The 22,589-nt window shown below is 44.1% G+C and overlaps 1 long non-coding RNA gene across 1 annotated transcript; it reads right to left on the reverse strand.

Moving 5' to 3' along the window:
- Positions 1-18,708: 18,708 nt before the first annotated feature.
- LOC132071420 (uncharacterized) lies at positions 18,709-19,873 on the reverse strand. Its single transcript, XR_009418109.1, has 2 exons — positions 19,265-19,873; positions 18,709-19,130 (listed from the first exon to the last, which is right to left on the reverse strand). It is a non-coding gene; the product is annotated as an uncharacterized LOC132071420 (long non-coding RNA).
- Between the last annotated feature and the right edge of the window lie 2,716 nt (positions 19,874-22,589).

Here is a 22,589-nt window from a genome sequence, read left to right on the forward strand (position 1 = left end):
TATCTTTATGTATTGATTCTATATTTATATTTTTTAAATTCTATTTCTATAACACTTTTATTATTTAAAATTAAAATCCCTTTCTAACTCAATACATACAAAAAACCCTTTCTTTTACACTATATTGAAATATTTTTATAGTTATAGCTTGCATGACTATATTCAAATTCATATTTATAGTTTATATTGATGCATTACATTAATAACTATATATAATATGCACCTTATTCAAAACTATACGGGAATTATTTTTTAAATTATTTACCATATCTACTGCTACAACTTCTTTTTCCTTATATTTCTAATTTTTATATAAATCTTTACTGTGTTTACTATATATTTCTATACTTATATTTCTACCTTTATATTATTTGTATTTGTAATTTTTATACTAAAACCCCTGCTTTGGCATAGAAAAAGCAAAACCATTCATTATTTTAAACTACCTAAATTTTTTTAATATTTATATTTATCATAATATACAACAAATGATAGATATAGATAGATAGATAGATCACATCCATATTTATATCTATTTTATATCCATTTCCTATAATATTTTTAATAAGATATATACAGTATTACTTGTATTATATAATGTATCAATTTATGTTATTTTACATTTACAATTTATTATTAAATTTTTAATATATCTGCATATAGTTGCAATACATTTATATATTTGTATTTTTGTTTGGGTCGTATTTACATTTATATTCTCAATTCATATATCTATAAACAGACACAATACTCTACTATAATTAGAATAACTTATTGAAACATATAATGACTTAAGTTACATGTTAAATTTTAAAAATTGATCGAATATATAAAAATAAAATTGGCTCATTCCCATTGCTACACATCTATTTCTTTTGTTTCAATAGAGTTAGAGTCATAATTGTATATTTAAAATCCAATTCCTAAATGAAATGACAGAACAAACAGCACCAAATTCCCACCAATATCTTCCAAAAACATCAAGGAATCTCCAACAGCCAAACAAGTGTCAGCGAAAAAACAAAGAACACTCTTTACAATAACAATTCTCATCACGACAGAAAAATGGAACCAAAATAAAAGAAAATCCTATAGAAACACACACAGCAAATTACAAAAAGTACTTAAAAAAAGTCAAACCAATCTACTAAACTCAAGACAGTGCCACTCATCCTCAACGTTACTAAAAAAAAACAAAAAAAAAACCAAAATTCTACAAAATTCTACCTCTACACTAACTCAAAGAATAAACAATCCTCTGTAAAAATAACGTTAAAACCTGAACTAATTAACAAAATGGAAAAACATCTCAACCACTAAAAACTAAGAAATTAACTACCCAAATAAAGAAATACTTTAAAAACCCACCATATAAATATCCATGTTCCCAAAAAAAACCCTGATAAACAATACTCAAATACATTAAAAGACAACAACAACAACAAAAGAAAATAAAGAAACCAACAACAAGAATAATACCAAAAAACAGATAAACTTAAATCTGCAACAAAAAAATCACTCCCAACTGAATAAACCCATAGTGCCTCAAGCGATCAAAATAAAAATACCACCTAGAGACAAACACAAAGACTAAAGACATACGTAACCATAAACCATGTCCCCCAAATTACCCGTAACCATAAAACATACACTACAATCGAACAAACCAAACACATAAAAGCCCTGGAAGACGATAAACACACATGCAATTACCGAGATTAAAAACCCGCGGCTACGAACGACACGACGCTCCCCCAAGCCCCCCAAAACAAACACTACACACTCACGCTAATAAAAGCCGCCGCAACAGAATTAAAATGCGAACCGCTGCTTCGCGCTACGACCCGTAAAAACCATTGCGCGCCCTTCTAAACATAATACCCAGGAGAAAAAAAAAAAATCCGACTACAAAACCCAATCCAAAACAAACCTTTACCAGCCCTACCGGCACCGAGAACCGTGCCGCTCGGGAAGAACACCGCATCCCTTAGCGTACGCCCGCTGCAAACCGAACCCAGCCACGCAATCAACGCCTCCAAAGCGCCTCCGAGCCGCGGCACCGCCGAGCTTTGAGCGGCCGAACCCCGCGCTCGCTGCCGGCCCCGGACGGAGCGCGGCTCCCGGCAGGGAAGCGGCTCCTGCGGCGGCTGCTCCGGCACGCGGGGCCGGCGCCGTCCCGGGGAGCCCCGCCCGCTGCCCCTGCCCGGCGGGGCCGGCACCGGGCCCGGGGCTCCCGGCGGCGCCCCGGCCCCGCGCCCGGAGCGGACGGAGCGGCCGGCACCGCCCGGGCCGGCGCAGCAGCGCCCGCGCCGCCTCCGCCGCCCTCGGCCGGCCCGGCCCGGCTCCCCTCGGCTCGCACCGGCGCGGCTCCGCCACCGCCGCCCTCGGCCGGCCCGGCCGCGCCGAATCCCCCGTGCGCCCCGGCAGCCGCCCGGGCCGTGCCGGCAGCGCTCCCGAGCGGGAACGTTCCGGGCCGGGCCGCGGGCACGACGAGCGCCCTCCGATGCAGCGGCACAGCCCCATTGCAGCCCTGCAAACGCTGCCGGAGCTGCGGCTCCCCGCAACGCAACCCCGAAACCGACGCCGCAGGCGGGGCGCACCTCACTCCAACAAGGGCAAAGAAATGTGTTCTCCCCTCCAATTTCACCCCCTACGACAGCAGAAAAGAAGGGGCGCTCCTCAAATGAAAGCCTTCGACTGATGGCAAAGGGCGATTTCGACCTCCATTCAAACCCTTCAAAAGGAGGGACACAAGGGCTGGCCCCTCCATTTAAACCCGAGGGTGATGAAAATGTGGTGGCTGCCTTCAAATCAAACCCAGAATACCACAAGAATACTTTCCCCATTCCCCTTAGAATAGAACGCAGGGATTCCCTGTCACCCCAGGGATACCCCTAACAGCCTGGAAAAGGCAGCTTTTCCCGCAATCAACACCCTTAAAACCACAAGTCAAGAGGGATCACCTCAGTTCAAACGCAGACAAAAAGAGAAGAGGAGCTGCTTCCTTCTCCTTAATCCCTTTTGTCTTCATAAGCTCCATTTTTGTTCCTGGGGATCCGGGGAGGGACCGGCAAGATGAAATTGCAAAGGGGAAGGAGAAAATTCCCCGCTCCAAACCCACACGGGCTCACCTGTTCGGCTGCTGCTCCCCGGCACAAAGATTCGTCCCTCGGCGCCTCCTTTAAGCGATGCTCCGCGGATCCAGGCGCGGATCCAGGTGTCCCCCCGACCCTGTGAGAAGCTCCCGCAGCCCTTCCACGAGACAGCGCCGGCAGCGCCCCATAAACCCCTCCACTGAGCAGCTCCGTGCAAAAGGGAGCCGAGGCAAAGCCTCCCCCTAAAGCAGCCTGGCCCCGGCAGGAGCCGGCCCCTCCTCATCCTCGCACTCACACCTGGGCTGCTCCGAGCCCCCATCATCCTCGCACTCACACCTGGGCTGCTCCGAGCCCCCATCATATATTTTTCATATTTATATTCGCATTTATATTTAGAATTTATATTACTGTATAATAAGCATTGTATTATATATTGCATCTCTTCATGTTACTTACATAGATTTCTATTTCTATTCATAGTTTGGCATTATATCTTTTTATCTCTATATATTTATTATATATTTCTGTATGTCGATTTACATTTCTATAGTACTTATATTATTTAAAATAAAACGAAATAAAAAGCAAAGACACCCCTTTATTTAAAACACATTTAAAATTTTAAAAATAATTTTGTCATAATTCTATTCACATCTAGATTTGTAATTTTCATTTGTTATATTTGTAGATATTATATATATTGGAGAGAATACCTTTTTATAGAATAACAGATATATTCTTTTGACACAATATATTTCTTTTACTTATATTTATATATATTAAATATTTATTGATATCGACATATATACGATATATTTGGATTTCTATTTCTATATTTTTTATTAAATCTCCAGCCTATACCCCAATAAAAGCCAAACAATCCCCAATGTATTTAAAGTATATTTAAACATAAATCCTGTCACAGCTGCATTGCACAGCAGTGCCCCAAGCTAATCTGACACTTGTTCATCTCCTGGACCTGAATCTGAACCCGCTCACCTTGATCGCACCTGGCAGAACCATTTTCGTACCTTTTTCTGGCATTTCTTGTTTTTGTTTTTGTTTTTTTTTTCTTGAGTTTTTGTGGCCTTTATTGCCTCTCTTTCTTGCCTTGTTTCTTGGGGCTTTTACTCCCTTTTTCCTTGATTTTTTTCTGGCATTTGTTGGGGTTTTTTCTTCATTTCTTCTTGCCCATCTTGGTGTTTTTTCTGGTTTTATCTTGCCCCCTTGGGTTTTTTTTCTGTTTTTCTGGATTTTTCTTTGCCATTTTCTTTTGTTTCTTTTTTTTTTTTTTTCTTGGATTTTTTCTTCCCCATCTTGGTTTTTTGTTCTGATTTTATTTCTTGCCCATCTTGGGGTTTTTCCCTGGTCTGTTTTCAGGGATTTTTCTTGCCCATTTTGGGTTCTTTTCTGTTGTTTTTTTTTCTGGGTTTTTCTTAGGGTTTTTTTCCGTTTTTTTTTCTGGGATTTTTCTCGCCCATCTTGGGGTTCTATTCTGGGCTTTTTCTTGCCCATCTTGGGGTTTTCTTCTGCGTTTTTTTCTTGCCCATCTTGTTGTTGTTGTTGTTTGGGGTTTTTTGTTTGTTTTTGGTTTTGGTTTTTTTTTTCCTATTTTTTTTTTCCTGTGGTATTTCTGGGATTTTTCTTGCCCATCTTGGGGTTTTTTTTTGGGGGGGGGGGCGGTTTTCTCGCCCATCTCAAGTTTTTTTTCTGTGGGTTTGTTTTTTGTTGTTTTTTTTTTTTTTTTTTTATGTCTTCCTTCCTTCCTCCCTGCCTGTCCTTCCTTCTTTCTTCCTTTCAGTTCCTTTCCTTATTATCTTTTTTTCTTTTTCTTCCTTTCTTTCCCTGTATTTCTAATCTTGGTTTTCCTTTCTAGCTTTAGAATAAAAAAGCAGCAGTAGTAACTTTCAGGCTACCTGGGAGTAAAAAAACTCCAAAACGAAAATGATTGAAAGAAAACTATTTATTCCCTGGGAGCCTGAAATTTTCTACTGCTGCACGTGACACAGAGCTTTTTATTCCTTCTTATAGATAGTTGATATTTGATACTCACTTTATACAGCGCCCCCTGCCGTCTGCACCGGCGCACTGCGGGCAGAGCGCTGCGGCGTCGTTCGGTTCTGTTTAAATAAACTCGGCTAAATTAGGCTTGGTTCGGCTTAGGTCTAAAATCGTTTCGGTTCGGCTTTTCGTCTAAATTCGGCTTTTCCGGCTCTTCGGCTGAACTCGGCCCGGTTGGGCTAAAGTCGGTCATATTCGGCTCTTTGTCTAAATGCGGCCAATGTCGGCTACACTCGGCTATCATCGGCTCTTCGTCTCAAGTCGGCTGCGTTCGGCTACACTCGGCTCTTCGTCTCAAGTCGGCTGCGTTCGCCTACACTCGGCTCTTCGGCTCTTCGGAACTATTCGCCCCGGCTCGGCTCCCTCAGGGCGGGAAGGCGGACGTGACAGGACCCCGGCACAGCGAGGCGTTTAACCCACATGCCTGTCACAAACCCGCCGAAATACGCCCGCCCGCGGCGCCGCTGAGACCACAGCATGTGTCGGGTACACTTGAAACGCCACAGAAAATACCACCGGGGCCGCGCCGGGGTCGGTATTCCATGCAGGCAGTCCACTGACACCCACCCCGGTCCTCCACTTCCCCGCCCTTTTCGCCGCCCTGTTGAGAAGGTCAATTGAAAGTCCGCGACATCCGCGACGCGCCACTCCCAAGGTGGCGGCCTCTCGGCGCAGGGCTGCAGTACCGCGCTCTGCCCACAAGGCGGCAGCACTGCCGCCCGCCCCAGCCGGGGCCGCAGCGCGCCTCGGGGCTGCGGGCAGCGAAGGCGGCAAAAAACAACAGGGGCGACCCCCGCCGAAAACTGCTCTGAAATAAATGCCCCAAAACAACCGGGAAGAGGGAAAAAAAACTTCTGCCTCTAATCTAATAGGATAATACAAAACAAAACCCCAACAATTTCTTTAAAAAAAAAAAAAATTAAATATTAAAAAAAAAAAATTTTCATATTAATATTCACATTTCTATTTAATAATGTATATTGATGTACACTGTCCATTTATACATTTGTTTTTATGAATACATTTCTATTCCATATTGCATATATCCCTAAAACTTAAATTTATTTTTATATGTTTATACATATTTTTACATAGTAAGTATATATTTCTGTTAGGATTTTTACTTCTGTAACACTCACAGTACTCAAAATAAAACCCCTGCCTCTACCCCATACATGGCAAATAAAACCCCCTTTCATCTCAACTGTATTTAATTTTTTTAAAAAAACATTTTTCAAATTTATATTTAAAATGTTTACTGATGTATGATCGATTTTGCATTTATATTTAGCGATTTATTTATAAATTTATATTCTATGTTACATGTGTTCCTATTACTTATATTTTTATATACTTTTATTCATATCTTTATATATTTATTATATCTTTCTGTGTTAGGATTTTTACATCTGTAACACTTACATTATTTAAAATAAAACCCCTGCCTCTACCCACATTAAAGCCAAAAAGAACCTCAGTCTTCTCAACTGTATTTAAATATTTTTTAAAATTCTGTTTTTCAGGTTCATATTCACTTTTACATTTAAAATGTACACTAATGTATACTCTTATTTGTATTCTCCATTACATCTCTTCCTATTATTTATATTTACTTAAATTTTGTGTTTATATATATATATTTATATCTTGATTTTATATCTCAATATTTAGAAATATATAACAATAATATCTACATTCATATTATTTAAAATAAAAACCCTGCCTCTAACCCAATAATAAAAAAGACCCCAACCCTTTCTTTTTAAAAATATTTAAATATGTTTTATCCTTATGTCTGATTTTTATATTCATATTTGTATTTATAATGTATATTAATGTCTATTGCTTACTTATACATTTATCTTTACCAATGTCAAGTTATAAATAAATTTATATTCTATATTACATCTGATGCGAGTAGATATTTATATATTTTTATACATATTTTTATGCATTGATTAAATATTTCTGCGTCAAGATTTTTACTTCTCTAACACTTATAATATTCAAAATAAAACCCCTGCCTCTACTTAAATAAAAGCCAAAACATTCCCTTTCTTTTAAACTATATTTACATATTTTTATATTTATATTCCCATATAATGTTATTTATATTCTATACTACAACTCTTCCTATTACTTACATATATTTATATATAAATTTATATTCATACTTTAGCAATTTCTCTTTATATATTTATTATATATTTCTATCTTAAGATCCACATTTCTATATTACTTATATTATTTAAAATAAAACTCCTGCCTCTAACCAAATAAAAACCAAGGACACCCCTTTATTTGAACCAGATTTAAAATTTAGAAAGTAAATTTATTTTTCAAAATTTAATGATATTTATATGGATATTTTTATTTATTTTATTCATAGATATTATATATATTAGAGAGAATACCTTCTAATATAATAATAGATATATATTTTCTGTATCATATTTTTTTACTTATATTTATTTAAATTAAATAAATATATACAAATATATATATACAAAAAAAACCTGATAAGAGACTAAGAACTTTTTCAACAGATAACCACAGTACTAATTTCAGACTTAGAACAATATTTAGGCATAATCACTACCACAAAATTAACCCAAATTAGAAAAATTACCAGAAAACCAACAAAACAAGCTAAACTCATTTCTGAGCACCATAGTCCTTCCTCACTCACAATATGCAATTAATTCTCTCCTGCCATTTACATCCCCAGCATCATCCCATACTGAGCATTCCTGGCACCAGAAGTCACTTGGAGCCAATTAACATCCAACTTTCCCTTCCTCAGGACTGTGTGCTTTCTGTGTCTTTATGCACACAAGGAGCAGCTGTCAGACCCACCTCTCAGCAGCCTAACAAGCACTCAGATGTTCTCTCCAGGTTCAGGGGTTGCTCACTGTGAGGCAGCTTTCAATCCAGTGAGGATTGCCTCGCTTCTTCCCTGGCAGTAGCCTTGCACAATTACCTCAGCTGGAAGTCAGACCCCACTCCCTGAATTCTCATCTCTGCCTTTAAGTAATGCGTTGTGTGGAAGACTGTGCAGCAGTTTCTGAAAGAAAGTGATTTCAGGAGAAATGGGAAATTCATGGTCTCCAGTTTCTCAGTTAGTTGGTGAGTGTCAGGGGTCATCTAATAACAGCACCATCAACAGTTTCAGCACTACCTCTGTGCAACCAACACTTGTTAGAACATGAAGTGCAGTGCTGTCATGGCTAAAGTGAAGAGAAGTGCTGTCATGGCTAAACGCTTTCAGGGATCAGGGAAATGGGGAGGAAGCAGGAAGGCAGGAGATCAGGAGTTTCACAGTGCCTCTCACCATAGCTCTGTGCCAAGTACTTGACACTGGCAGGGGTCTGTGCACAAATCACAAACAGGGCAGGGCTGCTGGGAACTGCCTTGAGCCGTTTGATTTTCCAGCATCAGCCTCATTCCATGGTTACGGCAATGGGAAGATGCCACCAGCTCACATCCCAGGCAGCAGACCAAGAACTCAATGTCACAACTCACTTTATCAGTTTTTTGCCCAATCACACAAAGCAAAAGCACATTGACAGTAGCTCTATCCAACCACTGTAAGCACAGGTACCTTTGGTTAAACAATGCTTGCTTATTTCAAATACAATACCTGCTTGTGAGCCTTAAACACAATGCACAGAGCTCCAGTATTAAGCCTAGAACTTCCTAATATCTTGCTAGATAAACTTTCTGTAGCTTAGGGAGTCATTCTAGGCAAGTGTTAATACACAGACCATTGTTCTATTTGTCCTTGCTTTTCCACAGTTTAAATAGTTTTTCTGCTGACCAATCTCATGGCTGCTGCTCAGCTCTGATCACAGTTCTGCTGTCTCTGAGGCCTGCCTTTTGCAGCTTTCCCAAACCCCTCTGATTTTACACATTCCCACAGTACTCAGTGCTGGATGAACCCTAGTGCAGAAACAGAGGAAGCAGGATTTAGTGAGTCTACTCACCCAAAGTACTGGGAAAGAAACTCCCTATCAGATGAGTTCTGCAGATCACAGACAGGAGGAAATGTAGTTACAATGGGTTACGCATGAGAACTGTGCTCACATGCAGTTTCCCGGGGGGTTTTTGGCCCTGCTAGCAAACGTCACCCTTGGAAGCACATGAGCAGAAACAGATGGGTCCCCCAGTGAGCGCCTTGCTAAGATAACCCTCACAAAAAAACCATTCCATCCCCTGTGGTAAATTATAACTGCTGAACTGCCAGCTGATGGCATTGCTGCCCCAGGGCTCTGTGTTTGTAACTCTGCACACGTTGGGAGCGAGAGCAGCTGAGCTGACACCTTTCTATGGGGAAGAGCCTTCAGTTTGCACGTCCTTTTCAACCATTTCAAGCAAAGACACCGGCCCAGGGTTACAAGGAATAACAGCTGTGGAACTTCTCCTTGAAAATGCTACAGCTGAAATAAAGCTGCCAAGGTGTGCTGATATGGGCCATTCTTGTTTCTCACACAGAACCTGTCACAAAACTAAATGCTGCAACAGGAGCAGACAGCATGCCAAGCAGGCACTGCTGATCTGAAATGCATCCAAAATAACTAAACCTCCTGAGCCTGGAAATCCTGGCTTGAAATTCCATTACAATAAACTTTCCAGCACTGGCACTCTGGGATTTGGAAAGTAGAGTCTGTTCTCTCGGTCTTGTTAATTCCTTGATTTATCCTCACTTTTGTGTTCAGCCCCAAATAAGTCAGATTCTACTCAATTACAGTCTGAACTGGACAATATTTCCCTACTCAGCTGAGTGGTGTTCCATCACAGTGAAATAAAAAAAAGGCTACAAAGATGCAGCACAGGTCTTTTCTTTCTTTAGCTTGCTATGCCTACTTTTTTATTACTACTCCATTTTCCTAGAAACCTACTTAGACTGGGAGAATACTACCAGTTACCTGCCTATCTGTGAAAGTTATCACAAAAACCAGAAGAAATAATCCAGATTAGGACCAAAAACAGCCCCCCCAAAAATTGCCACATCTGCAGAAAAGAATTCCACCAATAAGCCTGTTCTGGTGCAGATATAGCAGGCAGAATTTTTTTCCAAGCAAAATACAGCTGGACCTTGACTAATCCTTCACATTGAAATGAAGTTGTATTTTTGTACCTGGGAAAATCACTGCCAGTCTCAGTCACAGGTGCATTGACAGAATCCTAAAAGATGCTGAGGACCAGTCCTAAATTCATTTATGAGTTCAGTTCTGTTATCAGAAGGATAGCATCAGTTTTCTTTGTCCCTATCTAGTTTTCTTCCTCGATTTTCAATTTCCCAGAAGGGAAGCCCCAGACTCCCGCATTTGTCCTTTCCTTACTGGAAGCCTCCTCAGGGAAGATGAGGCATTATCAGATGTCATTTCTTCCCTTGTCCTGGGGACCCTCAAACACCACCACAGTCTGATTACTTGTTTAGAGACAAAACCATTTGAATTAGTGCTAGGAACCTTGTCCCACCTCTATTGGACCTCTATTTCTGCTTCTCTTGTATTTTTATTTCACCAGACTGCAACTTGTTCAGATTTGTTTGTCAGCAAACCTGGCATGTCAAAAAATTGTTCAACTGAGAAGCTCCATCTCAAAGTGCTTAGGCTATCAGATAACCCAGGCAATGTTTTACTCACACCCTGATAGTTAAAACTATTAAACTTGCATCCCACCTAGCATGTTGACACAGCATTACCAGGAAACAAAGTTCATTTTGTCTACACATGCAAAAATCATGAGGTGGCAGAGCATTTTGACTGATACAGCAAAGTTCTTACAACATAAAGTAGTGTGTGTGGTTTTCCTGGTTGGGTTTTTTTTTTGTTTTTGTTGTTGCTGTATCTTTATTTTTTTTAATAATACACAAAGTTCAGTCATTTGAGAAAATCATCAAAGAGTAATTGCCACACCAGCGCTATTTAGCATGTTCCTTTTTCCTTTTTTCCCTGACTGAAACCCACATCAAGTAATTACATGCAATTAAACATATTCTTTCCAATGCTTTTGCCTGTTTTCTTTTTTCATTTCACTACAATTACTGTGAATTCTCTTTTACTCATCAACTTGCACTTTTCAAGCAAATTTTCATGCATTTTATGCATCAAAAGGGCCAATACCTCAAAGAGGAGGATCTTTGTAGCCTGCCCTGATGGAGGGCCATTTCATCCAAATCTCATCATTTTCATCCAAATCTGTTCTGCGCCTCATCAAGGCTCTGATAATGGGCTCTACACATCAGAAATAGTCAAATTGCAGTTTGAACCAGAGAAATTTTTTTTATTTGCTGCAAAGTAGCAATTACACGAATCTTCAGCTACACAAGGGAACCTCTCAAACAACAGTGCTGTAAATCAAGCAGTTTGTTCACTTGAGATAGGAACCGAATAAGAGAAAAATAGTCTCCAAAAGAATTCATCCCATCATTGAATTTTTAGGCTGTTTGAGATACAGACTGTGTCTGGATGCCTAAGGGGGTCTTAAGAGCTACACAGGCAGTGGTATGGTGCAAATAACAAACATGTGTGAGTCAGCACTGACAGACAGAAAGGGTAGGATCCCTGTCCTTTATCAAATCACTATGGACAGGATCTTCCTTGTCTCAAATATTTTAGGAGCACAAACACTCTTCAGCCTCCATTAAATAACATGGTATTGACTCCTCTCTATGCCAAGGATTGAAGAAACATGCTACAGCCTCACCTAGAGGAGTTATAACAACTCCCAGTCCTATGCACAGGTGACCTGTCCAATTACTAACTAAAACAGATTAATAACAGAAATATAGTCAGAGACCAACAGAACTAATAAACCTTCTTCTACAGAACATCATACTTGTTTCTCATCCTCTCCACGAACCAGTCGCCACCAAAAACATATTGGGAAACCAGAGAGCCTGAAGGAAACCATTCCTCCATGCACTCCATGTTCTTAGCACTCAAAGCTCCAGGGAATTTTCCTTGAGCAGGTAAGGATATGGTGACAATGCACTTTGAGACTATTACTGCATGATGCTCCCAGGCAATCCATTCAAACAGACTGATTCACCTCAGCCCAGCTGAGCACACCACAGGAGCAGAATAACTCTGCTAGAGCTGGTTTCTGTATGGAACAGGCTGATGAGCTCCAGCCACTGTGCTGTGCCCAGTGACTCCAGCTCACCTCTCTGAATTTCTGCTGAAATGGGAGGGCAGGTTGCCAACACAGGCTGGGATTAGACAGAAGGCAGCACTGGAATCAGCTGGGGGCTCAGGACTCTGGAGCTCCCCACCTGAGAGCTCACACGTGTTTTGTTCTGCTGAAAATCCAATTTTGTCACTGGTCTGGAAAGAGGAGTGTTCTTGAATCATTTTCATCTGAGAAGCAGTTGAAAATATGTATATAAATATATAGTATTCATAGAAATATATCTTATATAGAATATATACTTTATAGATAATATTATATCTATTGTTATATATAATTATATATTTTATATATTATATATTATTATTATATATTATATCTAATTCTATATATCTAGAGCTATATCTAGAGCTATATCTAGAGCTATGTGTTAAACCATCCATTTTTGCCTGAACATCAGTTCCCTGTCTGAAGTTAAAATTATGAACAGTGAACATGTTATGGACAGTGGAAGCTGAAAGCCAAACTAATTTACAGATGGATCCTGGAAACTCAGCAGAGTTAGACTACTGAAGTCAAAAGGCTCCAATATTTTATTTTCTATTTTAACCTAAAAAGGATAGTCTGGTGACATTTCAGGTTCAAATTGAGGTTGGGACAACAATTACAATTGAAGAAGTAAAATCCCACAAGTTCTGTACATGACTGGAATCAACTTAGTCCACACAGCTATGAAGGGGGTGATACCAGCAGTAATCAATTCCTAATGTTATTTCCTGTGAGTACAATGAATTGTATAAACATAAATGCTCAAGAGTTAAGTTTATGTTTGGATTCTTCTAAAGAACAAACTTTTAGGGATTATAAAAACGCCTGGCTTTTCCTTCTTCCTCAGAGAATTCTCACCTGGTATTTTGCTTTGACAATTTATGCTTCTATTCTGAATCTGAAAATAATCAACAGTAACTGAAACGGGCATAGGAAAATACATTATTTTTTCCCAGTCAACCCATGATACCACTGCACAATTTTGTGAGGGAAAGTTTCATTTGCCTTCCAGCCATCAGGCACTGGCCAGCATTCAAGCAAGCACATCCATTCAGATGAAGGACCAGCTTGTTGCATGACTGAGCAGCCAAATTCAATTCATACTTGGAGTGAAACCAATTAATATTTGTAAATAGAATATATACTTTATATATTGTATTATATAGATTATATAGAATTATATATTGTATGTATTATATATTATTAATATATATTATACATAATTCTATATAACATAGAGCCATACCTAGAATCATATCCGGAAGCATACTTAATACATATCTAGTACATATACAGAACATAACATTCTGGAACGTACCTAGAACTGTACCTAGAACGGAACCCAGAACATACCTAGAACACAATCTACAACGATTCGTAGAGTCTAGAACATGTCTAGAATGCACCTAGAACGCAAATCTAGAGGCCAATACAAAGCAATCTAGAACGCAATTTAGAGTCTAGAACGTGCCTAGAACGCAACCTAGCGCTCACCTAGAACGCAATCTAGAACACACCTAGACCGCAATCTAGAACATGCCTAGAACGCAATCTAGAACACACCTAGAACGCAATCTAGAACGTACCTAGAACACGCTCTAGGACAAACTTAGAGCGTAACCCAGAACATGCCTAGAACGCAGTCTAGAACGCAGTCTAGAACGCAGTCTAGAATGCACCTATAACGTAATCTAGACCACACCCAGACCATATTCAGTGTACGGAACTACATCTAGAACGTACCTAGAACGCACCTAGAACTAGACCTAGAACTGTATCTAGAACCTACCTAGGGCCTTTTACGACAGTCGCGCTTTACGACCGATTTTACGACAGTCGCGCTTTACGGCCGATTTTACGACAGTCGCGCTTTACGGCACCTTTTACGACAGTCGCGCTTTACGGCACCTTTTACGACAGTCGCGCTTTACGGCACCTTTTACGACAGTCGCGCTTTACGGCCGTCTTTACGACAGTCGCGCTTTACGGCCGATTTTACGACAGTCGCGCTTTACGACCGATTTTACGACAGTCGCGCTTTACGGCACCTTTTACGACAGTCGCGCTTTACGGCCGTCTTTACGACAGTCGCGCTTTACGGCACCTTTTACGACAGTCGCGCTTTACGGCACTTTTTACGACAGTCGCGCTTTACGGCCGATTTTACGACAGTCGCGCTTTACGGCCGTCTTTACGACAGTCGCGCTTTACGGCACCTTTTACGACAGTCGCGCTTTACGGCACCTTTTACGACAGTCGCGCTTTACGGCCGATTTTACGACAGTCGCGCTTTACGGCACCTTTTACGACAGTCGCGCTTTACGGCACCTTTTACGACAGTCGCGCTTTACGGCCGGTTTTACGACAGTCGCGCTTTACGGCACCTTTTACGACAGTCGCGCTTTACGGCACCTTTTACGACAGGCGCGCTTTACGGCACCTTTTACGACAGTCGCGCTTTACGGTACCTTTTACGACAGTCGCGCTTTACGGCACCTTTTACGACAGTCGCGCTTTACGGCCGGTTTTACGACAGTCGCGCTTTACGGCACCTTTTACGACAGTCGCGCTTTACGGCACCTTTTACGACAGTCGCGCTTTACGGCCGGTTTTACGACAGTCGCGCTTTACGGCCGTCTTTACGACAGTCGCGCTTTACGGCACCTTTTACGACAGTCGCGCTTTACGGCACCTTTTACGACAGTCGCGCTTTACGGCCGATTTTACGACAGTCGCGCTTTACGGCACCTTTTACGACAGTCGCGGTTTACGGCACCTTTTACGACAGTCGCGCTTTACGGCCGGTTTTACGACAGTCGCGCTTTACGGCACCTTTTACGACAGTCGCGCTTTACGGCACCTTTTACGACAGTCGCGCTTTACGGCACCTTTTACGACAGTCGCGCTTTACGGCCGGTTTTACGACAGTCGCGCTTTACGGCACCTTTTACGACAGTCGCGCTTTACGGCACCTTTTACGACAGTCGCGCTTTACGGCCGGTTTTACGACAGTCGCGCTTTACGGCACCTTTTACGACAGTCGCGCTTTACGGCCGTCTTTACGACAGTCGCGCTTTACGGCACCTTTTACGACAGTCGCGCTTTACGGCACCTTTTACGACAGTCGCGCTTTACGGCCGATTTTACGACAGTCGCGCTTTACGGCACCTTTTACGACAGTCGCGCTTTACGGCTGTCTTTACGACAGTCGCGCTTTACGGCCGGTTTTACGACAGTCGCGCTTTACGGCACCTTTTACGACAGTCGCGCTTTACGGCACCTTTTACGACAGTCGCGCTTTACGGCACCTTTTACGACAGTCGCGCTTTACGGCCGTCTTTACGACAGTCGCGCTTTACGGCCGTCTTTACGACAGTCGCGCTTTACGGCACCTTTTACGACAGTCGCGCTTTACGGCACCTTTTACGACAGTCGCGCTTTACGGCCGGTTTTACGACAGTCGCGCTTTACGGCACCTTTTACGACAGTCGCGCTTTACGGCTGTCTTTACGACAGTCGCGCTTTACGGCACCTTTTACGACAGTCGCGCTTTACGGCCGGTTTTACGACAGTCGCGCTTTACGGCACCTTTTACGGCAGTCGCGCTTTACGGCTGTCTTTACGACAGTCGCGCTTTACGGCACCTTTTACGACAGTCGCGCTTTACGGCCGATTTTACGACAGTCGCGCTTTACGGCACCTTTTACGACAGTCGCGCTTTACGGCACCTTTTACGACAGTCGCGCTTTACGGCACCTTTTACGACAGTCGCGCTTTACGGCCGATTTTACGACAGTCGCGCTTTACGGCACCTTTTACGACAGTCGCGCTTTACGGCACCTTTTACGACAGTCGCGCTTTACGGCAACTTTTACGACAGTCGCGCTTTACGGCACCTTTTACGACAGTCGCGCTTTACGGCCGGTTTTACGACAGTCGCGCTTTACGGCACCTTTTACGACAGTCGCGCTTTACGGCACCTTTTACGACAGTCGCGCTTTACGGCACCTTTTACGACAGTCGCGCTTTACGGCCGATTTTACGACAGTCGCGCTTTACGGCACCTTTTACGACAGTCGCGCTTTACGGCCGATTTTACGACAGTCGCGCTTTACGGCACCTTTTACGACAGTCGCGCTTTACGGCACCTTTTACGACAGTCGCGCTTTACGGCAACTTTTACGACAGTCGCGCTTTACGGCACCTTTTACGACAGTCGCGCTTTACGGCACCTTTTACGACAGTCGCGCTTTACGGCACCTTTTACGACAGTCGCGCTTTACGGCTGTCTTTACGACAGTCGCGCTTTACGGCACCTTTTACGACAGTCGCGCTTTACGGCACCTTTTACGACAGTCGCGCTTTACGGCACCTTTTACGACAGTCGCGCTTTACGGCACCTTTTACGACAGTCGCGCTTTACGGCACCTTTTACGACAGTCGCGCTTTACGACCGTCTTTACGACAGTCGCGCTTTACGGCCGGTTTTACGACAGTCGCGCTTTACGGCCGTCTTTACGACAGTCGCGCTTTACGGCACCTTTTACGACAGTCGCGCTTTACGGCACCTTTTACGACAGTCGCGCTTTACGGCTGTCTTTACGACAGTCGCGCTTTACGGCACCTTTTACGACAGTCGCGCTTTACGGCACCTTTTACGACAGTCGCGCTTTACGGCACCTTTTACGACAGTCGCGCTTTACGGCACCTTTTACGACAGTCGCGCTTTACGACCGTCTTTACGACAGTCGCGCTTTACGGCCGGTTTTACGACAGTCGCGCTTTACGGCCGTCTTTACGACAGTCGCGCTTTACGGCACCTTTTACGACAGTCGCGCTTTACGGCACCTTTTACGACAGTCGCGCTTTACGGCCGGTTTTACGACAGTCGCGCTTTACGGCCGATTTTACGACAGTCGCGCTTTACGGCCGGTTTTACGACAGTCGCGCTTTACGGCACCTTTTACGACAGTCGCGCTTTACGGCAACTTTTACGACAGTCGCGCTTTACGGCACCTTTTACGACAGTCGCGCTTTACGGCCGATTTTACGACAGTCGCGCTTTACGGCACCTTTTACGACAGTCGCGCTTTACGGCACCTTTTACGACAGTCGCGCTTTACGGCAACTTTTACGACAGTCGCGCTTTACGGCACCTTTTACGACAGTCGCGCTTTACGGCACCTTTTACGACAGTCGCGCTTTACGGCACCTTTTACGACAGTCGCGCTTTACGGCACCTTTTACGACAGTCGCGCTTTACGGCACCTTTTACGACAGTCGCGCTTTACGGCACCTTTTACGACAGTCGCGCTTTACGGCACCTTTTACGACAGTCGCGCTTTACGACCGTCTTTACGACAGTCGCGCTTTACGGCCGGTTTTACGACAGTCGCGCTTTACGGCCGTCTTTACGACAGTCGCGCTTTACGGCACCTTTTACGACAGTCGCGCTTTACGGCACCTTTTACGACAGTCGCGCTTTACGGCTGTCTTTACGACAGTCGCGCTTTACGACCGTCTTTACGACAGTCGCGCTTTACGGCCGGTTTTACGACAGTCGCGCTTTACGGCCGTCTTTACGACAGTCGCGCTTTACGGCACCTTTTACGACAGTCGCGCTTTACGGCAACTTTTACGACAGTCGCGCTTTACGGCACCTTTTACGACAGTCGCGCTTTACGGCACCTTTTACGACAGTCGCGCTTTACGGCACCTTTTACGACAGTCGCGCTTTACGGCTGTCTTTACGACAGTCGCGCTTTACGGCACCTTTTACGACAGTCGCGCTTTACGGCACCTTTTACGACAGTCGCGCTTTACGGCACCTTTTACGACAGTCGCGCTTTACGGCACCTTTTACGACAGTCGCGCTTTACGGCACCTTTTACGACAGTCGCGCTTTACGACCGTCTTTACGACAGTCGCGCTTTACGGCCGGTTTTACGACAGTCGCGCTTTACGGCCGTCTTTACGACAGTCGCGCTTTACGGCCGGTTTTACGACAGTCGCGCTTTGCGGCCGGTTTTACGTCAGTTTTTTCTTGCCCATCTTGGCGTTTTTTCTTGCCAGTCTTGGGGTGTTTGTTCCAGATTTCTTCTTGCCCATCTTGGGGGTTTTTTTTGTGTTTTTTTCTTGTTTTTTCTTGCCCAGCTTGCGGATTTTTTCTGAGGTTTTTTCTGGAGTATTCTTGCCTATCCTTGGGTTTTTTTCCGTTTTTTTTTTTTTTTCCTTGGTTTTTTAAGGGTTTTTTCTGGTCCATCTTGGTTTTTTTTCCTGGGAGTTTTCTCACCCATCTTGGGGTTTTTTCCTTGGTTGTCTGTGGGTGTTTTCTGGCTTTTTTCTTGCCCTTCTTGGGGGTTTTTCTGTGATTTTTCTGGGTTTTTTGTGGATCTTCTCCTTGCCCATCTTGTAGTTTTTTTTGGGGGGGTTTTTTTCCTTGCCCATCTTGGGATTTTTTTCCCTTTTTTTTCCGGATTTTTTTCCGGTTTTTCCTGGGTTTTTTCTGGTCCATGTAGCATTGTTTTTCTGGGATTCTTCTTGCCCATCCTGGGGTTTTTTTCTTGGTTTTCTGTGGGTGTTTTCTGCATTTTTTTCTTGCCCATCTTGGGGGTTTTTTTCTCGGTATTCTCACCCATATTGGGTTTTTTTCCTTGGTTTTTTGGTTCTTTTCTAGCCTATCTTGTGGTATTTTTCTGGGTTTTTACTTGGCCAGGACCAAAAAAAAAAATCAGCCAGGGTGGAAGGCAGCTGGGGATTTTTTATTCTAAATTTAACAAGGAGTTGCAAAACCTGGAAAGCAAAAGTCACACACACAAGGTTAAATCCAGTCAGCATGCGCTCACACACATAGAGACGAGCAGACAGACACAGCCACGTGCTCTCACACATACTCCTTCCACTTACATGCTCACTGTGGCCCTTACCTGAAATGATGAAGAAGGTGCTTTGACACATCTTCTGGCTGCCGCTCCTTGAGGTAAATGGCAGATCCTGGGGAAAACAGCAGCCATGAGGACCTGTGAGACAACAGGAAGGGTCAACAGGTGGCTGACAGCTAGGACTTGTCCCCACTCTGGACTGATAAATTTTCTACCCAAAATCCCAAAAAAGACAGATGAACAGTAAAGTTGTTATAACTGTTCTACCTAACTGTGACTACGTGCCAGGGCAGGGCAGCTGCGATCATTAGTGGTACAGTGTAAGTACACAAAATATAAGCTGATGCATACAGTGCAAGTCCACATAGAGTGTAAGTACACACAATATAAGGCGACATGCTTACATACATGCCAATTTTTAAATCTGTCCCAGGGATTCCCAACCTGCTACTCTCCCATCTCCAGGCCGTGGCCCCCGACTTATCTTTTGGATGATAGGTGATGGGAATCCATGTTGCACCAGCAATGAGTCTGCCTCGGAGGGCCCCATGATCACCTGTTAGCCTCTGGTCAGCTACAATAAAGAAAACCAAAACCAAAGTGTGAGTCCAGAGTTATGTGGGCCAAATCCCTGCAAGGCAGCTACTTGCCCTCTCCTGAGTGTGCCTGGCTCCTTCAGGCTCCAGCTTCATCCTGATTCCAAGGCTGTGGCCTTCCTTAGGAGTGGCACCTGGCTTAGAGAAAGGCAAAGTTAAATGGCATTGCTGTGAGTGCAGTGGATCACCTTGTGTGCTCTAAGACATGGCAATGCCTCTGCTAGGCTTCTGAACAGCCTTGGGGGGGGGCCCTCAAATAAACAAATAAACACCCTTACTCACCCTGCTGCCTGCAAACCCCCTCCCAAGAACTCCTAACTGGATACCTGATCACCCTCCCTCTCCCAGTCACAATCCTCAACTCACCTGAAGCCTCAATCTCAAACATCATCTTGGACAATGGGCAGATCCCTCTTGCGACATGATGAATCTGCTGAAAAATTGTTGTGCTTGAGGGCTGAGCAATAACAACCACTTCTCCCCGCTGCTCACCTTGACTGCTGACATCCAGATTGACTTTCTAAAAGAAAGACAAAGACCAGAGCTGTAACACCGTCACCATACACACTTCTGCTGCAGAGACAAATGGGGCCTCACCTGCTCGGGGGAATACCCTCACCCAGGATGGGGCCCTCTGGCACAGATTTAATCCATCTCAATCTGAAAAAAAAGTGAGGACAACAGTCACACTGTTGCAGGATAACTGAAGAGCTCCAGATATCTCGTGTCCATCTACAAATCCCATCTAGAGTCCAACTACACCCCACATTACAAATTCCAAGTCTCCAAGACTTCTCCTGACGCACCAGGCTGTGCAGCACGGCAGAGCAGCCCCGTCCCAAATGTGTGCAGACACCCGTGACACAGGACAGGACGTGACAAACAATGGGCACAAGACACAGACAGAAATCTCTTGGCAAGGAAAATGGCTGCAAGGACTGAGAGAATGCAAAAGGAGATGACCGAGCTGAGACCGATGGTGAGCTGATGAGGCTCAGAGAACCCTGGAAGAAGAAGATGATAACTGAATGATTAATTCCAAGGACAGCAAAGATGGATGCCTAGGAATCCTACGGTCAGAATGCTGCACCTAACCTCATATTATTGCAAGTCCTAATCCACCATAATGGATCCAGGTGGGGCACAGCTGTCCATACAGCTCACAAGAAGACCTGACAAGACACCTGACTGGATGCTTCCAAAGAGAGAAGAGAGTCTGATGCCTGTCTGAGCTCCCGAGTCAAAAATTCTGTGGCCCGTGTGCCAGACCAGGGAATGCAGAGATCACTGATGCTAACGATGATGCCAGGGGTACTGACAGGGCCCTCAAAGTCCTAAGGTAAAAGACAGGAGAAACACAAACAACACATAATGCACAACAGACAAGTGACACGAGACACACCGGGACTGCTCTGCCCTGCTGCACACCTCAGCACTGTGAGGAAAAGTGAGACTTGGCTTTTGTGGGGCCTAAGGGGCCACTTCATGAACACACCCCCACCTCCAAACTGGACTCAAAAACCCTTCCCAGTAATTCCCAAACCAGCACCATGCCTTCATCCCCTCTGTGGGTCACAGCCGTCTACTTATCTCGCAGACATCTGGGGATGCTGGTCCCTGTCAGGAGCAAAGAAAGGCCCCTCGTCAGCTGGGAAGGTCCTGCTGGCACCGGGCTGGTGTCTCTCAGACAGCTAGAGTAAAGAGAACCAAACATCAGTGCCTGATCTTGGCACCGCATCGGCCAAAACCCCACCACTCTGCTACTCACCGCGCTCCTAAGAAGGCCCGGCACCTCCTAACCCTGACCCTCTGCCACAAATGGAATGCATCTGCACCTGAAAGAAAGTTAGAACATATGCCAAACACCACCAGGGTAACTCACAAGCTGCAAACACCTGATGTCAATCTAGGAACAGCATCTAGAGCCCAAGTACAGCCCACATTACAAATTTCAACTCCCCAAGGCTTGTCCTATTGCAGCAGGCCATGCAGCAGGGCAGAACAGCTCCGGCAAAAAATGTGTGCACACACCCGTGACACAGAACGTGGCAAACAGGGGGACATGAAACACGACACAGCATGCTTGTGGTGAGGGTCTCGAGGGGAGAAGGCAAAAGGGACCCCAAAGACACACCAGGTAACATGGCACACGAGACAACACCAGACAGACCGGAGCTGTTCTGCACTGCCCGCCTCAAAGCTGCCATCAAAAGTAGAGCCTCTCCCTTTAGCTGTCCTAAGAGGCCCTTGCAGAAGATTGCTTTTCCCACTGCCAATTTTTACACCTGGCGCAAGAACGCCCAACCTGATACTCCACCATCTCCAGGCCAAGGGCCCCCGACTTATCTTTTGGATGATCGGTGAGAGGAATCCACATTGCACCTGAAATGAGTCTGCCTCAGAGGGCCTCGTGATGGCCTGGGAGCCTCTCGGTCAGCTGCAATAAAGAAAACCAAAACCAAAGTGTGAGTCCAGAGTTATGTGGGCCAAATTCCACCAAGGCAGCTACTTGCCCTCCCCTGAGTGTGCCTGGCTCCTTCAGGCTCCAGCTTCATCCTGATTCCAAGGCTGTGGCCTTCATTAGGAGTGGCACCTGGCTTAGAGAAAGGCAAAGTTAAATGGCATTCCTGTGAGTGCAGTGGATCACCTTGTGTGCTCTAAGACATGGCAATGCCTCTGCTAGGCTTCTGAACAGCCTTGGGGGGGGGGGCCCTCAAATAAACAAATAAACACCCTTACTCACCCTGCTGCCTGCAAACCCCCTCCTAAGAACT

Source organism: Ammospiza nelsoni, chromosome 3 (assembly GCF_027579445.1).
Source record: "Ammospiza nelsoni isolate bAmmNel1 chromosome 3, bAmmNel1.pri, whole genome shotgun sequence".
Lineage (NCBI taxonomy): Eukaryota > Metazoa > Chordata > Aves > Passeriformes > Passerellidae > Ammospiza > Ammospiza nelsoni.